Source organism: Ovis canadensis, chromosome 18, assembly GCF_042477335.2.
Source record: "Ovis canadensis isolate MfBH-ARS-UI-01 breed Bighorn chromosome 18, ARS-UI_OviCan_v2, whole genome shotgun sequence".
Lineage (NCBI taxonomy): Eukaryota > Metazoa > Chordata > Mammalia > Artiodactyla > Bovidae > Ovis > Ovis canadensis.
The window spans coordinates 42167115-42193888 of NC_091262.1; the positions used below are offsets into that span (position 1 = coordinate 42167115).

At 42.3% G+C, this 26774-nt stretch overlaps 1 pseudogene; it reads right to left on the reverse strand.

Annotated features, from left to right (window-relative positions):
- Window positions 1–14866: 14866 nt before the first annotated feature.
- Window positions 14867–14947, reverse strand: LOC138424040 (U4 spliceosomal RNA; annotated as a pseudogene).
- Between the last annotated feature and the right edge of the window lie 11827 nt (window positions 14948–26774).

Below are 26774 nucleotides of genomic sequence, written 5' to 3' on the forward strand. Positions count from 1 at the left end.
AAAGACCCTGCCGCCCAATGCAGGAGACACAAGAGATGTGGGTTCAATCCCTGGGTAGGGAAGATCCCCCGAGAAGGAAATGGCAACCCACTCCAGTATTCTTGGGCTTCCCTGGTGGCTCAGATGGTAAAGACTTTGCCTACAATGCAGGAGACCTGGGTTCGATTCCTGGGTTGGGAAGATCCCCTGGAGGAGGGTATGACAACCAACTCCTGGTAAGCTACAGTCCATGGGGTCTCAAAGAGTTGGACATGCCTGAGCATGCGTGTGTGTGTGCGCGCGCGCGCATGCACACACACACTCTAACACCTGCTTTTCTCCTGGCTCCCTCCCGCTGGGTTAGGAATCCCATCTCGGGGGCTGGCCCTATCAGTTCTCCCGCCATCACCTTTGTCCTCCCTCAGCTAAAGGACTCTACCTCTCAGAATTCATGCTTCCCCTAGTGTCTCCCATCTTAAAAAAAAAACCCACTGACCCACCCAGGCTACCTTCCTAGGTGTGCCAGCACTGCAGCTATACAACCCAGCGCTGGGAGAGCCCTGCACCTGGGTTTAATGCTCTGACTCTGAACAATTTTCATTTTGGATTTGTGTTTAGTAACTGAAGGTTGGACAACGCAAGGCACACTGGAGACCCGGGGCCTCAGCTCACACTGGCCCTGGCTCCTGCGGCCTCTGGGGAGGGCTTCCCAGGCAGTCTGTGCCTCCCTGCCTGACCGGGATAGGCAAGTGCTGGTATCACAGCATCCTGGGTAAGCAAAGCCATCGCTCACCTTGGTAGGAGGGGAGCCTCTTGATCAGCCCCCACTCAGGTACCCGGGCTTCCCAGCCTGGAGATTTAAGGATCCTTGCTGGCTGCTGTCTACTGTGGACGTGGCAGCTTGGCTCCCCTAGACTCTGTGCCCAGCCCGGCTGTTTCAGTCAGGCGTTTGATGAGGAGGAGGTTCTGGTAGGCCCAGCAGACAAATGGGACCCCCAGGGTCCTTGAGGGTCTGTCCTGGTTGTGATTGTCCCCAGGCCCAGGGGTGCTCCCTGTGCCTGTGAGTGAGGAGTACGGTCCTCTCTCTCCTCAACCGTCCTGACTTGGCCGAGGCTGGTCTCTTCTACTGGCTTGAGAGACAACTCCAGGAACAAGCCCTGACATATCAAGTGTGTAATTCAGCTAAGTCCTCCTATGAGTTCTGATCTCTGCATCTAAAACCTGCCCAATACAAAGATACATGATAAATCATATGCACCTTTAATGATACTTTGTCCTGTATTTTGAGCAAAGGATCCCACATTTTCACTCTGCACTGGACCCCACAGGGACACAAGGAGCTCAGAGTCGACCCCTGCTAGACAGCGTTCTCTCTGTTCACGACAAGCTGCCTGAGACGTTCCCTACCCCGCCCCACTCCTGTGTCTCTGTGATCAATTATGTAAAAGACTTGAGTTATAGACAGATGTTCAAAGTTCAGCTAGCCCACACTGCCCATTCCCACTACCCAGGAATAACAGTATTAAATCTAACTAGAGAGTATATACCAGATTGCTTTCTGCGTATTTATGTATGCATATACATGGAAAAAGAGAAAGAGAGAAACATGTAGATATACAGCAATGCCTGTTTTCTTTAAACAAATGATAGACTACATTTACTATCTTACAGTTTATTTTTTCACTTAATATTTTTGTCTTGGAGATGATGTCAAACAATAAAAATCTACCTCATGATTTTTAAATGGCTGTCTAGCATTTCACAGTATGGATGTACCATAGTGTATCTAGGGTTTCACCAGTGGCTTAGAGGGTAAAGAATCCACTTGCAATGCAGAGACCCAGGTTTGATCCCTGGGCGGGGAAGATCCTCTAGAGAAGGGAATGACAACTCACTCAAGTATTCATGCGTGGGAAATCCCATGGAAGGAGGGGCCTGGTGGGCTACAGTCCATGGGGTCGCAAAGAGTTGGACACGACTGAGCACACACATGCACATACCTAGCTAAAATAAAAATTTTAAACTGATACTGTCAACTTGCCAACCAAGGGTACTAGGTCACCCTATCCTGTCTCCCTCACCCATATGAACACTTGATATTAACCTTATACATTTCGCCTGTGTGGTAAACAAAAATGGTATATTACTTGGCATGCATTTCATTTAATCCTTTTTTTCTGTTGGGTTACTTCTCTTACCACTTTGTTGAAGTTCTCTAAGGATCCCTTTATATTTCATGCATTCTAAGTCTTTTTAGTTTACTGTCTGTGTATGTAAGTATAAGTGTGTATGTGTGTGTGTGTGTGAAATAAAATTTCCTTTGGAACAATTTTAGCTTTATAGAAGAGCTGGAAAGATGGTACAAAGTATTCCCTTATACCCTTCATCCAAGTTGCCCCAATGTCAACATTTTATATAACTCTGGTATATGTGTCAAAAGCAAATAATAATTTTCTAACATTACTAACAAAAGTGCATCAAGTTCTACCAACTTCAACTCTAATTTCTCTGATATTCTCCTAATTTTGCAAAGCCTCCTCCTTTCCAAATCTTATGAACACAATTTTGGCCATGTTAATTTTGAGGCTCTAGAATTTCTCAAGTTCAAGTCTATGAGCATGACTATGAAGGAGGCAGAGAATGAATTAAGTTGACAGAGGACAATACACAGGGTACACCTGGAGTTTCATGGTTCTTAGTAAGTTTTTTAAAAATGTCTTTCTCATCTTGCTATTTTTTAATTGAAGTATAGTTGACTTCAACTACACACCAGGGCTTCCCTGCTGGCTCAGAAGGTAAAGAATCCGCCTGCAATGAGGGATACCTGGGTTCAATCCCTGGGTTGGGAAGATCCCCTGGAGAAGGGAACAGCTACCCACTCCAGTACTGTGGCCTGGAGAATTTCATGGACTGCACAGCCCATGGGGTTGCAAAGAGTTGGGGACATGACTGAGTGACTTTCACTTTACATAGTTAATTTACAGTATTGTGTTAGTTTCTGCTGTACAGCAAAGATATTCAGGTATATATAAACACACACATATATATTCTATTTCATATTATTTTTCATTATGGTTTAATTCAAGGAACTTTTTTTCTCAGACTCATCTTTGTAAAATAACTTCTGTGAGATATTTTCTCAGCCTCAGATAACAAATGGAAATTAGAAGAAATCTTTCTATTTCACTTTAGTTTGCAGTCTGTTTCCCAAGTGTACCAAACTCATTGAAGAGAGAGATATGTTTCTTAAAAGAAGCTAAACAGTGTCATCTGCCAAAGAATGTTTGGATTGTTCTTTTACACTTGACACAGGTAGGTATGATAAAACCTTTATAATAAGAGTCTTTTAAAACAAATAATAACCAAAAAATATAGAAAAGCTAGTGGAACTTCATTGAAAAAGATGTAAGTTTTTTTCTATTTAACATAATTTCTAAAAGGAAATATATTTGCAAAAGAAACACTGGAAGGAAAACTAAGAACAAATGAAAGGACCTGCCTTCAGAGGAGGGAGGTAACACTAGTAACAAAGAGACTTTTCTAGGCAGACTCTATACTGTGGTTTGACTTTGGAAACAAAAATGTTTTATATATTTTTAAAAAATGAAATCAAGAAGAAAAAAGGCATCTGTAAAAACTGAAAACCAACTGGGGTGAGAATATATAGATTAATCTGGTGCCTTAACCATACAAAGAAAAGAATGGTTTTCAGTGACTTGTCCAAAGTACTCTGATGGAATTCTCAGTGGAATATTTTCTACGGGAAAGGGCACTACGGAGAAAACTTAAATTTCATCCAGTCAGAAAAGACCCTGATGTTGGGAAAGATTGAGGGCAGGAGGAGAAGGGGGCAAAAGAGGACGAGATGGTTGGATGGGATCACCGACTCAATGGACGTGAGTTTGAGCCAGCTCTGGGAGATGGTGAAGGACAGGAAAACGTGGTGTGCTGCAGTTCATGGGGTTGCAGAGTCAGACAGGACTTAGCAAATGAACAACAAGTCTGTTACTAATAATATCAGCACTATTATTTCAAAACTTTTATTTATGTGTGTGTGCCTGTGCATTAACTAATCTAAAACTGTTACAAACTCACTAGTGTGCCAATACATATAATGAGTTGTTTTATCTGTGTATTACCTAATATATTAGTATACTTAATATATGTGTTATTATTTACAATAATTTATAATATTAGCATTATCACATTATGTATATAATAGTTCAAAGTTAAATGTAAGTATATTATAATCTCAAAGTAATAATGCTGATACAATATATTATTAGCATTAGTATATGCTAATAATAGTAATATTACATGTTTTCACACATTAGTTAATATATCAATACATAGTGTATGTTAACATACACTAACCAAAACTTTTCATTGAAAAGAGAAAAGAGTATAAAATGCAAAGAAGTTAAATAAAAATTTTGCAATTCTAACTTAAGTTAAAAAATCAATTATACTTGATTTTTAAAATATACTTAAGAGAAAAAGAGACATATATGTATTTATATGTACCAGGACTCCCTGCAGATACCAAAATTCATGAAGGTCCCTTATAAAAAATAGTGCAGTATTTGCATATAAACCGATGCACATCTTCCCATACACTTTATATCACCTCTCAGTTCAGTTCAGTTCAGTTGCTCACTCGTGTCCGACTCTTTGTGAGCCCATGAACTGCAACACGCCAGGCCTCCCTGTCCATCACCAACTCCTGGAGTTTATCCAAACTCATGTCCATTGAGTCAGTGATGTCATCCAACCATCTCATCCTCTGTTGTCCCCTTCTCCTCCTGCCTTCAATCTTTCCCCAAATCAGGATCTTTTCAAATGAGTCACCTGTTCGCATCAGGTGGCCAAAATATTGGAGTTTCAGCTTCAACATCAGTCCTTCCAATGTACACCCAAGACTCATTTCCTTTAGGATGGACTGGTTGGATCCCCTTGCAGTCCAAGGGACTCTCAAGAGTCTTCTCCAACACCATAGTTCAAAAGCATCAATTCTTTGGCGCTCAGCTCTTCCCTGGTGGCTCAGACGGTAAAGCGTCTGCCTGCAATGCAGGAGACTGGGGTTCGATTCCTGGGTCGGGAAGATCCCCTGGAGAAGGAAATGGCAATCCACTCCAGCACTCTTGCCTGGAAAATCCCATGGACAGAGGAGCCTGATTGGCTACAGTCCGTGGGGTCGCAAAGAGTCGGACACAACTGAGCGACTTCACTTTCACTTCAGCTTTCTTTATAGTCCAACTCTCACATCCATACATGACTACTGGAAAAATCATAGCCTTGACTAGACAGACCTTTGTTGACAAAGTAATGTCTCTGCTTTTGAATATGCTGTCTAGGTTGGTCATAACTTTCCTTCCAAGGAGTATCTTTTAATTTCATGGCTGCAATCACCATCTGCAGTGATATTGGGGCCCAGAGAAATAAAGTTTGACACTGTTTCCACTGTTTCCCCATCTATTTCCCATGAAGTGATGGGACCAGATGCCATGATCTTCGTTTTCTGAATGTTGAACTTTAAGCCAACTTTTTCACTCTCCTCTTTCACTTTCATCAAGAGGCCCTTTAGTTCTTCACTTCCTGCCATAAGGGTGGTGCCATCTGCATATCTGAGGTGATTGATATTTTTTTTGACAATCTTGATTCCAGCTTGTGCTTCATCCAGCCCGGCGTTTCTCATGGCGTTTCTCTCTTCTCTTAAATTCTGCATAGAATTTAAGTAAGCAGGGTGACAATATACAGCCTTGACGTACTCCTTTTCCTATTTGGAACCAGTCTGTTGGTCCATGTCCAGTTCTAACTGTTGCTTCCTGACCTGCATACAGGTTTCTCAAGAGGCAGGTCAGGTGGTCTGGTATTCCCATCTCTTTCAAAATTTTCCAGTTTATTGTGATCCACACAAAGGCTTTGGCATGGTCAATAAAGCAGAAATAGATGCTTATAATACCTGATAGAATGTAAATGCTATGTAAATAACTGCTAGTGTGCAGAAAATTCAAGTTTTGATTTTTGGAACTTTCTGGAATTTTCTTCTGAGTATTTTTTATCTGCAGCTGGGTGAATACATGAAGAGCCCACAGATACAGAAGGCTGACTATATATATGTGTCTTCCAGCTCTTGCCAGAGAAAGGACTAAAAACAATAAAAACTCAACAGCAATGAGCCCAACCACTGCCTACACTCCAGCCAGGAATGGATGATCACAAGAAACATATGAGATGGGCTTCCCTGGTGGCACAGATGGTAGAGACTCTACCTGCAATTCAGTAGGTGTGGGTTCAAATCCAGGGTCAAGAAGACCCCTGGAGGATGGTGGCTACCCACTACAGTATTCTTGCCTGGAGAATCCCATGGACAGAGGAGCCTGGCAGGCTATGGTCCATGGGGTCACAGAGTTGGATATGACTGAAAGACTAGCGCTTACTTACTCTCCCAGATATCCTGAGATATACTGTGCTGGAAAGCAAGGGCACTCTCAAGGGGTAATGGTGCCAAGGGAGACAGAAGCCAACAAGTAGCTCCCAAGGCCCAAAGACAAAACAATTTGAGCCTCAAAAAAACGCAAATGATTGAAACACACTGAATATCTAAAACCCATGATGAGTTCATAATACAAGCATACCTCATGTTATTGTACTTTGCATTTTTTATAAACTGAAGGCTGTCAAGGATGGCTAGCATTTTTTAGTAACCAACTACTTTTAAATTAAGGTATATACATTGTTTTTTCAGACACAATGCTATTATTGCACACAGACTACAGTATAGTGTAAACATATCTCTTGTATGCACTGGGAAATAAAATAATTTGTCTGACTCTACTATGATATTCACTTTATTGCAGTGGTGTGGATTAGAACCTTTCATATCTTTGAAGTCTGGCTGTAATATCAAAAACGTGGGGAAAAAAGAAAGAGACACCCCAAACCACTATGAATTGAGTAGCTCTGGATATAACTAGTGCACCAACTCCTTATTCTGTAAGCCATCAATTAAAAGGATCAGCTGTCCGAACATGCTGCAGATAACTAAGTGACTCTAATTGATGAGGAAAGTTCCTTATAAAAGAAACTCCAGCTAACAAAATCTGGAAGAAATGATAGAGTTAGGAAATCATTGCCTTATAATAAGTGAAATAACAGATTCATGTAATGATCATCAAAGGGTCAGCCCACCCGTCAGTGTTAGCATCAACGAAAGTAAGACAATTCTCCACATGACGAGACTGGAAGCATGTGGGTCCTCTTTAAAAAGGACACCTGCTCCAGGAGTGGCACTGAATGACATTCACCCACTAAGCAATTTTCACAAACGGAAGTACAGGAGCTAGAGATGCATGTCAAATGATCCCAAAAGGAAGCAGCCACACAAATACAGAATGCGGGAGGTTCTTTGTAGGAAAACAGACCAGTCTTCAAAGCAGATCAATTGGCAAAAAGAAAAGAAAGGCAAGTTGGGACTGCTATAGACTTTATGTGGGCAGAATCCTTTTCAAATCTACCTGCTGCAAAAAGAGACAACTGGGAAATTTTAATTATGGACTAAGTGCTGAGAATACCACGACATGACCACGCTAGCGGCTACCTAAGCAAGGTCTCCTTTTTCAGGGGAGGCATATTGAAACATGCAGAGCTGAAACAGCACCATGGGACTTGCTTGAAAATACTTTAGCAAAGAGAAAACTTTTAAAACAGAGGCCAAAAAACAGGCAGCAAAATATTGAAAATTGTTGAATCCAAATGATGGGCATATAAGAGGTTTAATGCGTTATTCTTTCTACTTCAGGGTAGGTTTGAATGGTGGTATGCATTTGAAATCTGTTATGAAAATACACCCATGAGCACAGGTAGATACATTGCAAATAACTGTCATAAATTCCTGCAGAATCCCTTTGGATGTCCCACTGCAATGTGACATGGCAGCTCTTCTTGGCATGAGGGAGAGTCCTTTTCCCCCTTGAATCTGGGCAGCAGCATGACTTGTTCCAAAGGGCGAACACAGCACGAGCAGAGGCCTGAAAAGCACCTGGCTTGCTCTCTCTCGTTGCAGACACCCCTGCAACCCACAGGAAGGAACCCAGGTTAGCCTGCAGGAGCGGTCACAGGGGAAAGAAATGAGATGCTTGGGCTGACAGTCTGCCGGCCTCCAGACATACGAGCAAGGAAATTCTAGATCCACAGTCCCAGCCAAGTCACAGGCTGATGGCATCTGCGTGAGCCCAGGTGAGTCTAGCAAAAGGAACTACTCAGCTCATCTGAGCCCAAACAGAGAGCCCACAGAACCATGATTATGTTTAAAGATGCTAAGTATGGGGGTGGCCGGTTACAAAGCAAGGACAAACTGATATGTAAACTAAACCTGTAGGAGTACTACACAAACATATGCAAAACATCACCAGCTTCTTAGTACTGTGGGGCAAAGGCACGCACTCTGTCAGGGTATCTGAAAGGGAGTTTCAGAGCACTGGAAAATGATGCACTGAAACTGCTCTAGAGACAGGGCAGGCTTGAGTAGTCTGCCTCCTTTTGTATGTATAAAAAGAAGAGGCCTGAAGAAGAGGCTCCCTCATGCCAAGAAGAGCTAAAAAACCAATCAGTCCCTCCACAGATAAAGGCAAGTATGCCAGATAAACTAAGGGAACATTTTTCTTTTCAGGACTAAAAAGGTCTGGCTGTGACCCTGGTCACCATGATCAGACGTGACACAAAAGCCTTTGGGATGGTTGGCGGATGGCCCTGCCTGTCTCCTCAGACACACCCAACTAGCCAGTGCTATAGAGAGCCTGCCTGACCCTCCCTCCCCCTAGGGCCGCGCTGCGACTGCCTGGTACCCAGGAACACATCTGGGCCACCTTCCAACAGGGCAGATTTCACCCTGTGAACCCCAAGAACAGATCATGTCTCCTCTTTACGACAGATGTTCACCAGCAGATGATGGATTCATGGGATTAATTAGAGAGTGCTCAGGGCATCATGGATAAACTAGGCAAAGTCACTGAGGTACACAGGGATGCTTCAGCTAAGGTATTTTTTACTAAAAGAAAATATGAAAAGATTTTAAACTATGATCAATTTAGCTGATTTACACAGCTTTAAATTGATCTTCGTAAGGACTGTGTAGCTCATCTTAGTGTCATTAGCGAAATATTGCACTCATAAAAGAAAATTTCAACATAGTTAAATATTTCTCCAAATATTTCTCCATAATAGCTATTTATTTGGAAATATTTGAAAGTTGATTTGCTCCTTTAATTTTTGGTGACTATGACTATTTTCAGTACATTAGAATCACTTTTCACACCCTTGCCACCACATTTACATGCTAATTTATCCAGTCTCTTCATTTATATTTTTAAAGGTGCAGTATGGTTTTTTGTAAGTACATTTTTTGTTTGTTTGTTTATTTCTTTTTGGCTGTGTTGGGTCTTCGTTGCCATGGGGACTTTTCTCTAGTTGCAGTCATCCACGGCTATTCTCTAGTTGCAGTGCACAGGTTTCTCATTGCAGTGGGTTCTCTGTTGCTGAACACAGGCTCTAGATGCACGGGCTTCAGTAGTTGTGGCACTTGGGCTCAGCAGTTGTGGTTCCCAGGCCCCAGAGTACAGGCTCAACAGTTGTGGCGCACAGGCTTAGTTGCTCCGTGGCAGGTGGGATCTTCCTGGATCAGGGATCGAACCCGTGTCTCCTGCATTGGCAGGCAAATTCTTTACCACTGAGCCACTAGGGAAGGTCCCTATAAGCACATTTTTTTAAAGCACAAGAATCTTGAAAGTAAATAACTAAATTTTATACTATTTTGAATTAGCAAATTATTATTCAGTAAATGCTGTAAACCATGCGGGAGACCTAGGTTCGATTCCTGGGTCAGGAAGATCTCCTGGAGAAGGAAATGGCAACCCACTCCAGTACTCTTGCCTGGAAAATCCCATGGACAGAGGAGCCTAGTAGGCTACAGTCCACTGGGTTGCAAAGAGCCGAATACGACTGAACGACTTCACTCACTCAAATGCTTGTAAAAGCGTTTATGGACTATGGATTTGGATCAACATTATGCAACTTTAACAATATTTTGGGGAAGAACAGACTTTCAAAAAAAATTTTTTTTTAAGTGGTGGCTGCTTTGTTACCTGTGAAATTACACTTACAGAGGACACATGGAAATCTGAGGCTGAGCTGAAGGTACACCAGGAACTAAGGGCCCCAGACATATCCCTCACCTGGGAGAGGCTTTGAGCTCCTGGCAGCTCTGCCTTCTCTTCTGGAAAGGGCCACACAAAGGGCTAGGAAAAGCCATTAACTCATTATCTTTCTACTTAAAACTAAAACAAATGTTCTCTTTGGCTAACAAAGTGTGGACACACATGCTGAAAGCATCAAAGAGAACGTGATGGAAATATCTGGAAAAGGTCTTCTGGGACTAACGTTTCCTTATCTACACAGCAGTGGGGGTGTGAGATGGGGGTTGACTCCAAGGGATTCGTGTGGGTGGGGCAGGGCTGGATTAATTCTAAGACCCTTTCCAGCTGTGACTTTCAGTGATCTGAACAGTCAAAAACTGAAGATCCTTTTCATTCCTGAGGCCAGGAGGCCACTGTGGGATGTGGTTATTTGGAGGTCTTACAAGTTTGGGAAATATACGTATTATAAAACCATATACTTTGTTTCTGTGAGAAGCTAACATTAGACCAGTTCACTGTTAAATGTGATTAATATTTCCACAAGAGAGTACATATTTATATAAAATGAAAAGTTTTATAACAACTGGGCAAATTAAAAAACACATAAAAATCCAACTTAATTTAAATCTGTATGTGAGAGTATGTTTTGAAAGGGTGTGGTTTCCTGGCTGGGTTGTTTGGAAACATTCTGACAAAGCCAAATTCACTTCTCTGATATCCTAAGTCAGCAAGGAACAGGAGCCTAAAATAGCACAGAAAAGGATATTCCTATACATATAATCAATTTAAATCAACTAAGAACAGTGATTTTAAAAAGATTTCTAATCTGTATTCTCCTAATTCCCTTTTAGAGACAGTCTACACAATTAGCTGGATTGGAAAATGTAGCAACACTTCACATACTTTTCACTCATTCACTCATTCAGTTCAGTTCAGTTCAGTCGCTCAGTCGTGTCCGACTCTTTGCGACCCCATGAATCGCAGCACGCCAGGCCTCCCTGTCCATCACCAACTCCCGGAGTTCACTCAGACTCACGTTCATTGAGCCAGTGATGCCATCCAGCCATCTCATCCTCTGACATTCCCTTCTCCTCCTGCCCACAATCCCTCCCAGCATCAGAGTCTTTTCCAATGAGTCAACTCTTCTCATGAGGTGGCCAAAGTACTGGACTTTCAGCTTCAGCATCATTCCTTCCAAAGAAATCCCAGGGTTGATCTCCTTCAGAATGGACTGGTTGGATCTCCTTGCAGTCCAAGGGACTCTCAAGAGTCTTCTCCAACACCACCGTTCAAAAGCATTAATTCTTCGGCGCTCAGCTTTCTTCACAGTCCAACTCTCACACCCATACATGACTACTGGAAAAACCATAGCCTTGACTAGACGGACCTTAGTCAGCAAAGTAATGTCTCTGCTTTTGAATATGCTATCTAGTTTGGTCATAACTTTTCTTCCAAGGTGTAAGCGTCTTTTAATTTCATGGCTGCAGTCACCACCTGCAGTGATTTTGGAGCCCAAAAACATAAAGTCTGACACTGCTTCCACTGTTTCTCCATCTATTTCCCATGAAGTGATGGGACCAGATGCCATTTTCTGAGTGTTGAGCTTTAAGCCAACTTTTTCACTAATTAATCCTCAGCAAATATTTCTTCCTTGGTGGCTCAGACACTAAGAATTGCCTGCAATGCAGGAGAGCCAGCCAGGTTCTATCCCTGGCCAGGAAGATCTCCTAGAGAAGGGAATGGCCACCCACTCCAGTACTCTTGCTTGGGAAATCCTACGGACAGATGAACCTGGTGGACTGTAGTTCATGGGGTCGCATGACTGAGTGACTAACACTTAATTTTTTACAAATATTTATATATCTCTTAGTATGTGCCAGAAATAATATCTGTTGATTTTTTTTCCAGTTTTTCTTTTTCATACTCCTGCTTTTGTTAGGTACGAGGCCATATTCAGATAACTCAAGCATACTTGTAAAACTGAAATATAGTTGATTTACAACACTGTGTTAATTTCTGCTAAATAAATAAATAATTTTAAAAGAATACCTTTAAAATATGGTACTAAAACCAGAATGCTCTCTTACTAAGGGAGAAACACACCTCTCAGGGTCACCCCTCACATTGCAGTGTCAGGAGGAACAAAGAGATATCCAAGTACTTGCTTACTCTTCACCATCCCCATCCCCCACAATGGAAACACAGTTCCAGCTGGACTTAACTTGTGCTTCTCCGACTATTGTTAAGAGAAGCTATTCTTGTAATGACCAACTTTTAGAGAGTCAATCCAGGACACAGCAATAACAGATAAAAAACCATAATAATATAACATTTAATAAGTAATTATACACATATTATTGCTTTAACCTAAAAAATAGGTACTTATAGAAATTATATTATTCTGCATTATTTCTCTTTCTGTTACATAAATGTTATTATTTAAATAAAACAAACAATGGAATTTGAGTGGCAATCAGTAGTAATTAACAGGAGAAAAATGATACATGAGAAATATGTAATAATATCACTGTTTGCGTGATATGTCTTTCCCATTCTTTTACTTTCAACCTCTTTGAATCTAACGGACTTTTTTAAAAATCCAGCCTGACAATCTGTGAATTTTGATTGGAGTGTTTAATCCATGCACATTTAGTTTTATAACTTATCTAGTTGGAAGTATCTCTGCCATCTGGATATTTATTTTCTATACGACTCTGTGTTTTGTTCCTCTGTTCCTCCTCTATTGCCTCTTTTTCAGTAAGTAGTTGTTTTGTTATGTATCATTTTCATTTTTTCATGGACCTTTGGACTATTTTTGGTTTTACTTCTCTTCCTGCATGCTAGGTCACTTCAGTCATGTCGACTCTTTGCAATCCCATGGACTGTGGCCCTCCAGGTTCCTCTGTCCATGAGCTTCTCCAGGTAAGAATACTGGAGTGGGTTGCCATTTTCTTCTCCAGGGGATCTTCCTGACTGACCCAGGAATCAAACCTGGGTCTCCTGCACTGCAGGCAGATTCTTTACCATCTGAGCCACTACTATTTAACTACCATACACACACACACACACACACACACACACACACATGTCCTGTTCCTTTCTGCTCCATGACACCATAGGGTATTAGTATCATTACTCTGTTTCCTTTCCCTATAATACCTGCCTGCCTTTGTCAAGCCCACAGGACATCAAGCTTTCCTCTCAACAAAAAAGAGCAGGTTTTCAGACTTGTAGTAATTCATTTCCACCTCTCCAAAAATGTCCACCCACTTCATATCTACAGGCTTGTTAATCAGGTTGTCTGCATCTACAAATTCATCAAATGAGCTACATCTAAAAGATCCACTGTTTTATTAAAAAAAAAACTCTTCATTTTGAAACAATTACAGATTCAGGAGAAACTGCAAAGCAATGTACAGGGAAGTTTCATGTTGCCTTCACCCTGACCACACTGAGGTCAACACCAAACATATCCCCAGGACAACGCTGCTACCAAAAATGCACATAGGACAACCAGAGACTGTCTGGATTTCATGAGCTGTCTGTGCATGGGTGCCTGCTCTATGCTGCTTGTTTTAACCACAACCACCGCCCCCCCCAAGACATTCACTCATACTCGGCCTTTCCCACAGGGCTGCTTCCTATCAGCCCTTCATAACCACACCCATCCTGTCCCCCATTCCCTGACCCGGCAACTAGCGATCTGATCTTCATCTCTGTAATTACATTACTTCACAAATATTACATACATGTAATCACAAGGTATGTAAGCTTTCAGAACTGGCTTTTTTCACTTGGCACAGTTTCCCTGAGATTTCCACAAGCTGCAGCACATCCCAGACGCTCGTTCCTTCTTGGTGCTGAGTGGTGTCCATGGTATGGATGGAGCACAGTCTGCTCAACCATCACTCACTGAAGGATACCGTCATGGGCAAACCCACTATGAGTGTCTGTGTACTGACCTCAGCATGGAAATAACTCCTCACTTCTCTGGGATAAATGCCCAAGAATTCAAAAGCTGAGTCCCTACAGTGAGTCCACGTTTAGTTCTGAAAGGAACTGCCCACCTATTTTCCAGGGAAGCTGCACCACTTTACATCCTCACAGCAGTGACTGAGGGATCCAGATACTCTGCGTCTTCAGTATTGTCCATAGGTTACCCTTTAGCCACTCTGATGACTAAGTGTGTAATGGTATCTTAGATGGTTTTAGTTTGCATTTCCCTAATGGCTAATGATATTGAACAGCTTGTCAGGTGTGGGGTGTTTTTGTTTTTGTTTTTTTTGGCCACATCACAAGATCTTCATTCCTGACCAGGAACTGAACCCAGGCTCTTGGCCCTGAAAGTGCAAAGTCCTAACCACCGAACTGCCAGGAAATTCCCCCACTTTCCCAACAAATTTTTCTTTACTGTTATTTTGAGAGTTCTTTAAACAGTCTGGATATAAGCACTTTGTTGGATTCCTGGTTTGCAAACATTTTTTTCCAGTAAATAGCTTATCTGAATCCTTTCAACAGACTCTTTCCCAGAGCAAAGGCTGGTTTGATGAATTAGAACTTATCAATTTTTCCCTCTTATGAATCACACTTTGAGTATCAAGTCTAAGAGTTTCCAGCCCTGTTCTAAGTCCTGAAGATCTTCTCTTACATTGTTTTCTAGAAGTTCTATAGTTTTACATTTTACATTTAAGTTTGTCTATCTTTTTTTTTTTTCAATTAGCAATAATCATACCTTGTAAACCTCACTGGTTATGATACTGCCACTGTGCAAAGCTTGACTATCATTCTTCAGTTCAGTTCAGTTCCTCAGTTGTGTCTGACTCTTTATGAACCCATGGACTGCATCACACCAGGCTTCCCTGTCCACCACCAACTCCCAGAGCTGGCTCAAACTCATGTCCATTGAGTCGGTGATGCCATCCAACCATCTCATCCTTTATTGCCCCCTTCTCCTCCTGCCTTCAATCTTTCCCAGCATTGGGGTCTTCTCTAATGAGTCAGTTCTTCACATTAGTTGGCCAAAGCACTGGAGCTTCAGCTTCAGCATCAGTCCTTCCAATGAATATTCAGGACTGACTTCCTTTAGGATTGACTGGTTTGATCTCCTTGCTGTCCAAGGGACTCTCAAGAGTCTTCTCCAACACCTCGGTTCAAAATCATTAATCTTTAGCACTCAGCTTTCTTTATGGTCCAACTCTCACATCCATACATGACTACTGGAAAAACCATGACTTCGATTTTGTGGGCAAACTAATCTCTCTGCTTTTTAATATGCTGTCTAAGTTTGTCATAGCCTTTCTTCCAAGGAGCAAGCGTCTTTTAATTTCATGGATGTAATCACCATCTACAGTGATTTTGGAGCCCAAGAAAATAAAATCTGTCACTGTTTCCATTGTTTCCCCATCTGTTTGCCATGAAATGGTGGGACCAGAGGCCATGATCTTCATTTTTTTGAATGGTGAGTTTTATGACAGCTTTTTCACTCTCGGTTTTCACTTTCATCAGGAGGCTCTTTAGTTCCTCTTTGCTTTCTGCCATAAGTGTGGTGTCATCTGCATATCTGAGGTTATTGATCTTTTTCCCAGCAATTTTTATTCCAGTTTGTGCTTCATCCAGCCTGGCACTTCATATGATGTACTCTGCATATAAGTTAAATGAGCAGGGTGACAACATACAGCCTTGACATACTCTTTCCCAATTTGGAATCAGTCTGTTGTTCCATGTCCAGTCTAACTGTTGTTTCTTGACCTGCATATAGATTTCTCAGGAGACAGGTAAGGTGGTCTGGTATTCCCATCTCTTTAAGAATTTTTCACAGTTTGTTGTGATCCACACAGTCAAAAGCTTTAGTGTAGTCAATGAAGCAGATGTTTTCTTAGAACTCTCTTGCTTTTTCTATGATCCAACCAATGTTGGCAATTTGATCTCTGGTTACTCTGCCTTTTCTAAAACCAGTTTGAACATCTGGAAGTTCACGGTTCACGTATTGCTGAAGCCTGGCTTGGAGAATGTTGAGCATTACTTTACTAGCATGTGAGATGAGTGCAATTGTGTGGTAGTTTGAGCATTCTTTGGCATTGCCTTCCTTTGGGATTGGAATGAAAATTGACCTTTTCCAGTCCTCTGGCCACTGCTGAGCTTTCCAAATTTGCTGGCATATTGAGTACAGCACTTTAACAGCATCATCTTTTAGGATCTGAAATATGCAACTGGAATTCCATCACCTCTACTAGCTTTGTCCATAGTAATGCTTCCCAAGGCCCATTATCATTTTTAAACTACCCAAATGGATAAGTTACACCTCTCTCAGAGAAAATAGTTTTAAAGCAAAGATATAATTTGAACTTGTGGGAAAAAAGTTTTAGTTTAGTTGAGAAAGTTGCCCTTATCTGATGACTTAATTTTAAGCAGTTATTAAAAAATGAGTCGTCATCTCACCATATGAGTTTTTGCCTCAGCCTAAACATAACAGCAAACAACTTAGGTGCAATTGCTCTGTCTTTTCATTGGTTTCTTACACGTCGTCAAAGACCATCAAGCAGTTCTGAAGAAATAGCATACAAATATTCAGACCTCTTTTCTCCATTCTCATCCTCAATGTGTGTCCAAATCAGAGAAGAACATGCCTTTTATCTGCACTTTGGAAAAAGGATTTGGGGGGTGACAGTGCAGGGAATACTATTTTATGTCAGGTCAAAGTTTTAACATTACATCATGCCTGAGAACACCACCAGCCATTGGGTTGACAATCTCTTTGTCTTTCTATAAATGCAAACATTGCATTAAGTGCTTTTAAATATTCTGAGGAAGCTGAAAAGTAACCAAACACTTGCTTTTGGAAAGCATCTCAGGTGAATCTTTTTAGGAGTGTTGTGTATGAGGTGTGCAGCCATGTAGCATGTGAGACCATTTCAGTTTCTTCACTCAGACTAACTGGGATTCACATTTGCTCTGTCTACTGAACAGACAGATAAACAGAGTAGGACAAGATATCAACAACCTTGCACTGTTTGCTTACTGAGATATCATTTAAAACTTCACAGAAACCAAGGAAAGTGTTACTTGCTCAGTCATGCCTGACTCTGCAACCCCATGGACTATAGTCCGTGAGGCTCCTCCATCTGGATTTTCCAGGCAAGAATACTGGAGTGGATTGCCATTTCTTTCTCCAGGGAATCTTCCTGACACAGGGATCAAACCCAGGTCTCCTGCATTGCAGGCAGACTCTTTATGGTCTGAGCCACAGAAATGAAGATGATCTGAAATGTCAATTTTTAAATCAAAACACCTCACAGCTGGGTAGAACACTTCTGCTGCCCCGAACTGACGCACCCCTGACCTACTGCAGAAGCAGATGTTGGACAAGCCCTGATAGGATCAGACCTAAGCCACACGGCTCAACACGTCTGCCAGGGAGATTTCCTCTTTCTTGCCCACGTGGCATATTATTGCAACTTCTGGACTGGGAAATGTAACCTTCCTTAGTTTCATAGAGTAGTCGGGCAATAAGGTCGTATTGCATTCCTGTGGCCTGCCAGAGATTCTTCCACACCAGCTAGTCTCAACTGCATATTGGTGTCTTTAGCGGAGATGGGGGACTTTTGCTTGACTGGGAAATACCTGCCTATCTCAGCTCCAGGTGGTGGGCTCCCCTCTGCCCTTCCGCAGCCCCCTCCCCATGCCCTGCTCCCGCTCCATTCTGGCTGCTGCACTCTAGGCTCTCTTTGGGTCACCTGCTCTTCCTGATCCAGTCCTCCTGGTCCCCGTGCCTCTTTTTATCTGTTGTTAAAATTTCATGGTCATTCTGTCTTTTTCAGTGAGGTCTGGGCGATGCTGCCACTGCTATTGCAATTGTTTTCATTTTAATCATCTGAATCCTTAGAAAGCATGATCAGAATGTTCACAATGTTTAATACTTTAACCAGCACTATCTCAACACAAAGCACACAGTTAACCAACAGTCAACACCGAATTCTTAATGCTTGGGTTGCATCACCCTTAATTATACACTTAAACCTCCCCGGCTCGGTGATGCAACAATGGTGCATTTACTGTGACCTGCAAATCGTGGTGCCACCAGCGGTCAGCACAGAAAGAGTGACAGCTGGCACAGAAGGCAAACAAACCACACAGGAGCCATGAAACACTAAAATGGTGTTGTTTCCAGCCCCTATTTGGGGGGAGGGGACCATCTTATGGGCTTTGTACTCCCCTTCACCCAACCTTCAGTACCCATCACCAGAAGCCAGGGTTTCATGTCCCAGGGTATGATTTCTTGGGACACAGGATACTGAGTGCTAGAATGAGGACACTCCATGCCAAAGAAGTCAGTGAATCCCTCAGGGACACCACAGAAGAGCCTTCTAGGGGGCCCTGGGCCAGGATGACCCCAACACTCTGGCTGCAGTGGAACCTTTCTGGACAATCATGGGGAGACGGCTCAGAGAGCAGATAAATGGGCACGCCCCACCTTCTTCTCAGCTACATCCCCACTTCATACCTAGACCAAAAGTTATAACTGTCCACAGCCTCCTCACTCCCCAAAAAGAAGAGGGGCAGGCTCTGAACCTGGAGAGAGCAGTGTGCAGACTTCCTCAGACATTGCTACTCAAAGGCACACAGGAGAGCTGCCTGCAGCAGCACCTGCCATGAACACAAAGCACTGGTCTTCACCATCCACTGTATTTCTCTATTAGATGCCACACACCATTCTGCATGTCTGGGATACAAGAAAGAATAGAGAGAATGTCTCTCTCCTCAAAGCCTCTCTCCTCCTAGAGGAGGAGACGATATATGAGAAAAGAACCAGAGAACGAGGGCTGAGAGCAGGTGGAGACAAGGGAAGCAGAGAACAAGGAGGTTTGCTTGGATGGGGGCTTGGGGAAGGCATGCCCAGGAGGCAGGTCAGTGGGAGGGTAACATCTGACACAGAAAAACGTGGCCCCAAGAATAAGTCCCTGTATTTCAAAGTCCATAGAGTACATTTCAAAGGGTGCCACCACTTTGAGGGCAGGAGCTGGCATTTCCCACAAGCGGCAAGGAGACCCCACCAAGGGTACACGTGACTACATGCAGTTGACAAGAAGGGGGAGGCAACCCTGGCAGCATCCCTGCCAGCCTAGAGAGCTGGGTTTCTATGTGACAGGACAGTAGGGGCGCTGATCCCCATGCTCCATGCAGTCTGGACTGGAGTTGGGTCTGGCAAGTCCACGACAAAGAGCTGACCAGGCAGAAGGGCAGGGGTAAAATATTTCAGCAAAAATATTTAACCCACTGAAGATAATTTATATCTGTGTACAAACAACCTACTGATTAAAACGGATCCTTAACTGCTCATTAAAAGAAGGTCTGTCCTCCAGGACCTATACTTTGGAGCACTTGGTTACCACTGAATTGGAGTCACAGTATCAGCAAAGTAGAGAAAGGCTGCATTTATTTATATGCTATAACTTTACTTCTTTGACTAAGTAAATTTATAGCATACACGTCAGTGGAGATGCTGTCCATGGATTCCATGTAGGGTCTTCTGGCAGAGCCCACAGGATGTGCTGAGAGAAGAGATGCCAGAACAGGGCAAGAAAGGAGCCAAGGAAAACGCTAAGATTTTTTTATCTAAGCTACTGAAAGTGTGGAGCCTCCAGCAAATAAGATCATATACCGTGTGGAAAAGCAGGTTTTGGTGGCAGATGTCAGCAGCTAGTTTTTGCGTGTTGTGCAAGAGGCTCATGTGGATGTCCACGGAGAAACACAGGGTCAGCGTGGGAAATGTGATTGGACTTGAGGTCCAGGGTGAATGCAGAGATCAGTGTGAGGTTCTCTCTGAAGCCATTGGTGGTGAGCTCACACAGCAGGGACTGTGAATACACAGAAGAGACCCAGGATGGAGCATGTCAGGGTCAGAAGTCAGGGAGAAGCAGCCCAGGCGACTACGAATGAGGAACCAACAAGACAGAGGACAGTGTCTTAGAAGCCAAGTGAGGCTGATGTTTGAAGGAGGAGGGACTGATCAACTGTGAACCGTGGCAAATGCTGTCACCTGGCTAAGAATGAGAACTGACCAAATGGACACCCCAAATCCTCACAAAAGGTACATTAAACCAGTTTGTAATCTTTTAATAAGTCCTTATAATTAAACATGACATTTACAGACGTGTTTATCTCCTTTCCTAAATCTCACTGAAATGACACCAAGTTATAAACACAAAGAGACAGCACTGGTCAGGAAGTGTCTCCTTCCTCTCCCTCTCCCCTAAAACCTTAATCAGACCCTGGAATCTATTCCAGATAATATCCCAACAGACCCTCAAAATGCTTGAAGCAAAAACTGACAAAGATGAAAAGCCCCTCCTTGCAGTTAGGAACTGCAGGCGCCTCTCAGCAGGTCTGATTAAAAGTATATAGCACTAAATACTTGAATAGAAAATGCTGGAAGGTCTCAAATTAATAACTTAACTTCCTACCTCAAGAAACTGGGGGTGGGGGTAGGGAGAGCAAAATCAGGCCAAAGTGAACAGAAGGAAGTAATACATATAAGACTAAAACCCAGCAAAATTAAAAACAGAAAAACAAAAGAGAAAAGCAAAAATCAGAAGGCTGGTTCTTAGGGGAGGAGGATCAATAAAATTGAACAAAAGTCTAGTGAGACTGACAAACATAAAGAGAGAAACCACAAATAACCATTATCAGGAATGAAATAAGGGACATCAGTACAGATCCCATAGTCAATGATAAGATAACAAGGCAATCCCGTGAACAACCTTTTCAGAAATTTGAAAACTCAAAAGAAATGGACTAAATACCTCAAACCCCACAAACTACCAAAACTCAACCAAGATCAAATAATCAATTTGAACAGTCTTGTCACCTTTTAAAAATGCGTATCTAACTTTAAAGCTTCCAAAAGACAAATTTCCAGGGCCAAAAGGATTCAATACCAAACATTTAAGTAAGAATTAACACCAATCAAGGGCTACCCTGGTGGCTCAGCAGTAAAGAATCCGTCTGCCAATGCAGGAGACAAAGGTTCAACCTCTGGGTCAGCCAGATCCCCTGGAGGAGGAAATGGCAACCCACTCCACTATTCTTGCCTAGAGAATCCCATGGACAGAGAAGCCTGGCAGGCTACAGTCCATGGATTAGCACAGAGTCAGCCGTGACTGAGTGACTAAACACTACACCACCACTAATCAAAATCCCTGCAAGATATTTATTGATACAATATTATTTCAAAGTATACATAGGAAGAAGTATATATTAAGAAGAGGTGGCAAGAATACACAGAACTATATAAAAAAGATCTTCAAGACCCAGATAATCATGATGTGACCCAGATCACTCACCTAGAGCCAGACATCCTAGAGTATGAAGTCAAGTGGGCCTTAGGAAGCATCACTACAAACAAAGCTAGTGGAAGTGATAGAATTCCAGTGGAGCTAATTCAAATCCTGAAAGATGATGCTGTGAAAGTGTTGCACTCAATATGCCAGCAAATTTGGAAAACTCAGCAGGGGCCACGGGACTGGAAAAGGTCAATTTTCATTCCAATCCCAAAAAAAGGTAATACCAAAGAATGCTCAAACTACCACACAATTGCATTCATCTCACACACTAGCAAAACAATGCCCCAAATTCTCCAAGCCAGGCTTCAACAGTACATCAACCATGAACTTCCAGATGTTCAAACTGGATTTAGAAAAGGCAGAGGAACCAGAGATCAAATTGTCAACATCTGCAGGGTCATCAAAAAAGCAAGAGAGTTCCAGAAAAACATCTATTTCTGCTTTACTGACTATGCCAAAGCCTTTGACTGTGTGGATGACAACAAACTGTGGAGAATTCTTAAAGAGATGGGAATATCAGACCACCTTACCGGCCTCCTGAGAAATCTGTATGTAGGTCAAGAAGCAACAGTTAGAACTGGACATGGAACAACAGACTGGTTCCAAACTGGGAAAAGAGTATGTCAAGGCTATATATTGTCACCCTGCTTATTTAACTTAGATGCAGAGTACATCATGAGAAATGCTAGGCTGGATGAAGCACAGGCTGGAATCAAAACTGCTGGGAGATATATCAATAACCTCAGATATACAGACGACACCATCCTTCTGGCAGAAACTGTAAAAGAACTAAAGAGCCTCTTGATGAAAGTAAAAGTGGAGAGTAACAAAGCTGTTTTAAAACTCAACGTTCAAAAAATGAAGATCATGGCATCTGGTCCTATCACTTCATGGCAAATAGATGGAGAAACAATGGAAGCAGTGACAGACTTTATTTCCTGGGCTCCAAAATCACTGCAGATGGTTAATGCAGCCATGAAATCAAAGGACTCTTGCTCCTTGGAAGAAAAAATATGACCAACCTAGACAGCCTATTAAAAAGCAGAGACATTACTTTGCCCACAAAGGTCTATCTAGTCAAAACTATGGTTTTTCCAGTAGCCATGTATGGATTTGAGAGTTTGACTATAAAGAAAGCTGAGTGCCGAAGAAATGACGCTTTTGAACTGTGGTGTTGGAGAAGACTCTCCAGAGTCCCTTGGACTGCAAGGGGATCAAACCTGTCAATCCTAGAGGAAATCAGTCCTGAATATTCATTGGAAGGACTAATGCTGAAGCTAAAGCTCCAATACTTTGGCCACCTGACGCAAAGAACTGACTCATTGGAAAAGACCCTGATGCTGGGAAAGATTGAAGGCAGGAGGGGAAGGGGACGACAAAGGATGAGATGGTTGGATGGCATCACCAACTCAATGGATATGAGTTTGAGCCAGCTCTGGCAGTTGGTGATGGGCAGGGAAGCCTGGCATGCTACAGTCCATGGGGTTGCAGAGTCGGACATGACTGAGTGACTGAAGTGAACTGAATACATAGGAAGGCAAAGAAATTAGAGTAGGTAGATTCATTTTAAAAAAATAAATAAAATGGGAGGAATCAAGTCTATGTGGCCTCAGGAATCAAGTCTATATGGTTTATTACACATCTACAGTAACCAAGACTATGTGCTATGGACAAAGATCGGTATAACCAATACAGACACGCCTGATTCGTCCGTCTTGCTGCTGCTGCTAGGTCACTTCAGTTGTGTCCGACTCTGTGCGACCCCATAGACGGCAGCCCACCAGGCTCCCCCGTCCCTGGGATTCTCCAGGCAAGAACACTGGAGTGGGTTGCCATTTCCTTCTCCAATGCATGAAAGTGAAAAGTGAAAGTGAAGTCACTCAGTTGTGTCTGACTCTTAGCGACCCCATGAACTGCAGCCTTCCAGGCTCCTCCATCCATGGGATTTTCCAGGCAAGAGTAAAGGTGCAATTCCAAGAAAGGACAGCCTTTTGAACAAGCAGTGCTATAGAAATCAGAAGTTCATTGGCAAAAAAAATGAATATGGACCAAAATCTCACATCTTATACATAAACTAATTCAAAACTGATCAGACACTTAAATGCAAAACCTTTAGTGAAAAAAAGAGAAAACCTTCAGGATCTCAGGTTAGGTAAAAATTCATTGGAAGAACTGATGCTAAAGCTGAAGCTCCAATAATTTGGCCACCTGATGCAAAGAACTGACTCATTGGGAAAGATCCTGATGCTGGGAATTACTGAGGGCAAAAGGAGAAGGGGGCAACAGAGGATGAGATGGTTGGATGGCATCGCCGACTCAACAAACATGAGCTTGAGCAAACTCCAGAAGATAGTGAAGCACAGGAAACCTGGCATGCTGCCATTCATGGGGTCAAAAGAGCTGGACACAACTGAGGGAATGAACAACAAGAACAAAGATTTCCAAAACTCAACACCGAAAGGACAACCCACCAGAGGAAATAGTGAAGAACTGCACATCATCAAACCCTTTTGCTCTGCCAAGGACCCTGTTAAGACAATGGAAAAGAGAAGCCACAGACTTAAAGAAAATATCCGCAAAGCACATACCTAATAGAGAGATTAAAATACATAAGTAACTGATGTTTCACTGAAGGGAATATTCAGATGATTATTAGCATGAAAAGGTGTTCAACATCCTGAGCCCTCAGGGAAATGCACACGCAGCGAGGTACCACTGCACATTTATCAATCAAAACCTGCTTTGTGACAATACCAAATGCCCAGAAAGGACCTAGGAAAACTGGGTCACTCATACATTGCTGGGCTGCCCAGGTGGTGCTAGTGGTAAAGAACCTGCCTCCAGATGCAGGAGACACAGGTTCCATCCCTGGGTCTGGAAGATCCCTTGAAGCAGGACATAGCAACCCACTCCCATATTCTTGCCTGGAAAATCCACAGAGGATCCTGATGGGCTATAGTCTATAGGGTCACAAAGAGCCGTACATTACTGAAGTGATTTAGTACACACACATACATTGCTGGTGGAAACGCGGTATGGTAGAGCCACTCTAAAAATGCTTGGCAGTTTCTTATGGAAGTAAACATGCAATTAGCACACCCAGAAATTTCATTCTTGGGCATTTATCTCAGCAAAATTAAAACTGATATGCACACAAGAACTTGTGCATGAATGTTCATAGCAGCTTTACTTATAAGAGCCCCAGACTAGAAGCAGTCTAGGTGTTCTTCAGCAGGTGAGTTACACTGGGGTCCAGCTATACCAGCTATTTGTAAATCAAAAGGAAAAACCATGATATGGGGTTGGAGGTGGGAGGGGGGTTCATGTTTGGGAACTCATGTACACCCGTGGCGGATTCATGTCAATGTATGGCAAAACCAATACAGTATTATAAAGTAAAGTAAAAATAAAAATTAAAAAATAAAAATTAAGTAAAAATAAAAATGAAAATGAAAGGAATAAAAAATAACTTTTTTTTAAAAAAAGGAAAAACCAATTTAAATCTGTAACAATTTGTCTGAATCTCCAGGAAATCATATCGAGGGACATAAGCCAATCCCAAAAGGTTCAGTCTGCACCGAATGCTTGATTCCATTTATATGACATTTGAAATTATAATATCTTATAAACAGAGAATTAGCTGTTGTCAGGAGTTAGGGACCTGCCAGGGGAAGGGAAAAAGTTGCACGTGGTTATAAAAAAGCGACATATGAGAGTTTATTGTGGTGCTGGAAATAGTATCTTGACTGTAGTGGGAGATACACACAAACCTACACATGTTGCAAGTGATGAAACTGTACAGAACTTAATACACACAGATAAATAGAACTAAGGAAATATCAATAAGACCAGTGGACTGTATCAATGTCAATAACCTGGCTGTGATATTAAAATGTCCTTCTACAAAATGTTATAAATGGGGAAACTGGACAAAGTATTCAAGGGACTAATCTGTATTGACTTTTATAACTGCATGTGAAATTACACTTATCTGAATAAAATTTTAATTAAAAATATAAAAGGCTAGATAAACAGATATATTCATATCAAAGTGGCTCCATTTTTTTCTACAAACTTCATATTTAACACAATGGCCATGCCATAAAAACTGAATAAGAGGAACAGATACCCTGTGGTTATTTATCCACATATCAAAACTAAAATAAATACAAGTACATTCTAAAAATAAATTCAAAGCTCTGTAAAATGTAATCAGACAAGGTTACTAAATGTTCTTGTTTTCCGGATCATGACAGTGATTTCCTTACATCAAAACCTAGAAATGAATATCCTTTGTTGACTGACTTTTGTGATGAATGCTGTTCTGCCACGATAACAATAACAAGGCAACAGTGGTTTTTTCTCGAAAGGCTCCCTCATGGAGGGAGCAACCGTGCCTTTGCATCTCCAGCAGGCGGTTGCAGCACCTTCTCCACATCACCACCAGGCTCCCACGAAGCAGGGAGAAGGAAGTGGGCGCATCTCAGTACCTCCCCTCTAATAATACATGCAGACACGACCAGTCAGTCCATTCTTGTGCCATGGCATTTTCAGAAAGCATGTAATTACTCGGGAAAAAATATGTATTCACCAAACACGTATTTATGATGTGCAGGAAGTTAGGTGAGCCACGAGAGGTGGCCCCTTTAGCTAACTAACCAATAGCCACCTAATCCCACTGAACAGTGTATCAGTCCCACCCATGGTACACCCTCCAGTCCTCCAAAAACTGGGGGCCGAATAAAACCCCTTACTGCCTTGTTGCTGTTCAGTTGCTCAGTCATGTCCGACTCTTTGTGACCCCTTGGACTGCAGAATGCCATGTCCTTCCACCATCTCCCAGAGTTTACTCACACTCATGTCCATTGAGTCGGTGATGCCATCCAACCAACTGATCCTCTGTCTACTGGTGGGACTATCCCTACTCTGGAACATGTTTTATACGGAAGTAACCTTTGGTGGTCACTGGACTCATTAGCTGCTCATAAATATTTCATGAATATATACATCTAATTAGAGTAGACTGAATTATGAGAAAAACTGGAGGATAGAGAATCTTGTTATACAACCTGCGGCTGTCAATCAACAACCCCCCTGGATTATGCAAATAGCCGTGCCTTAAAAATTCTGTACTGCAGTCCTCTGGGGCCATTGCCTCCCCTGGCATGGCCCACCTCTCCCTTGAGGTGTCCTCTCTGCTCTGTGTGCTCAGTCATGTCCATCTCTTTGAGACCTGTTCTTTCTTTCCTTATTGTTAATAAGC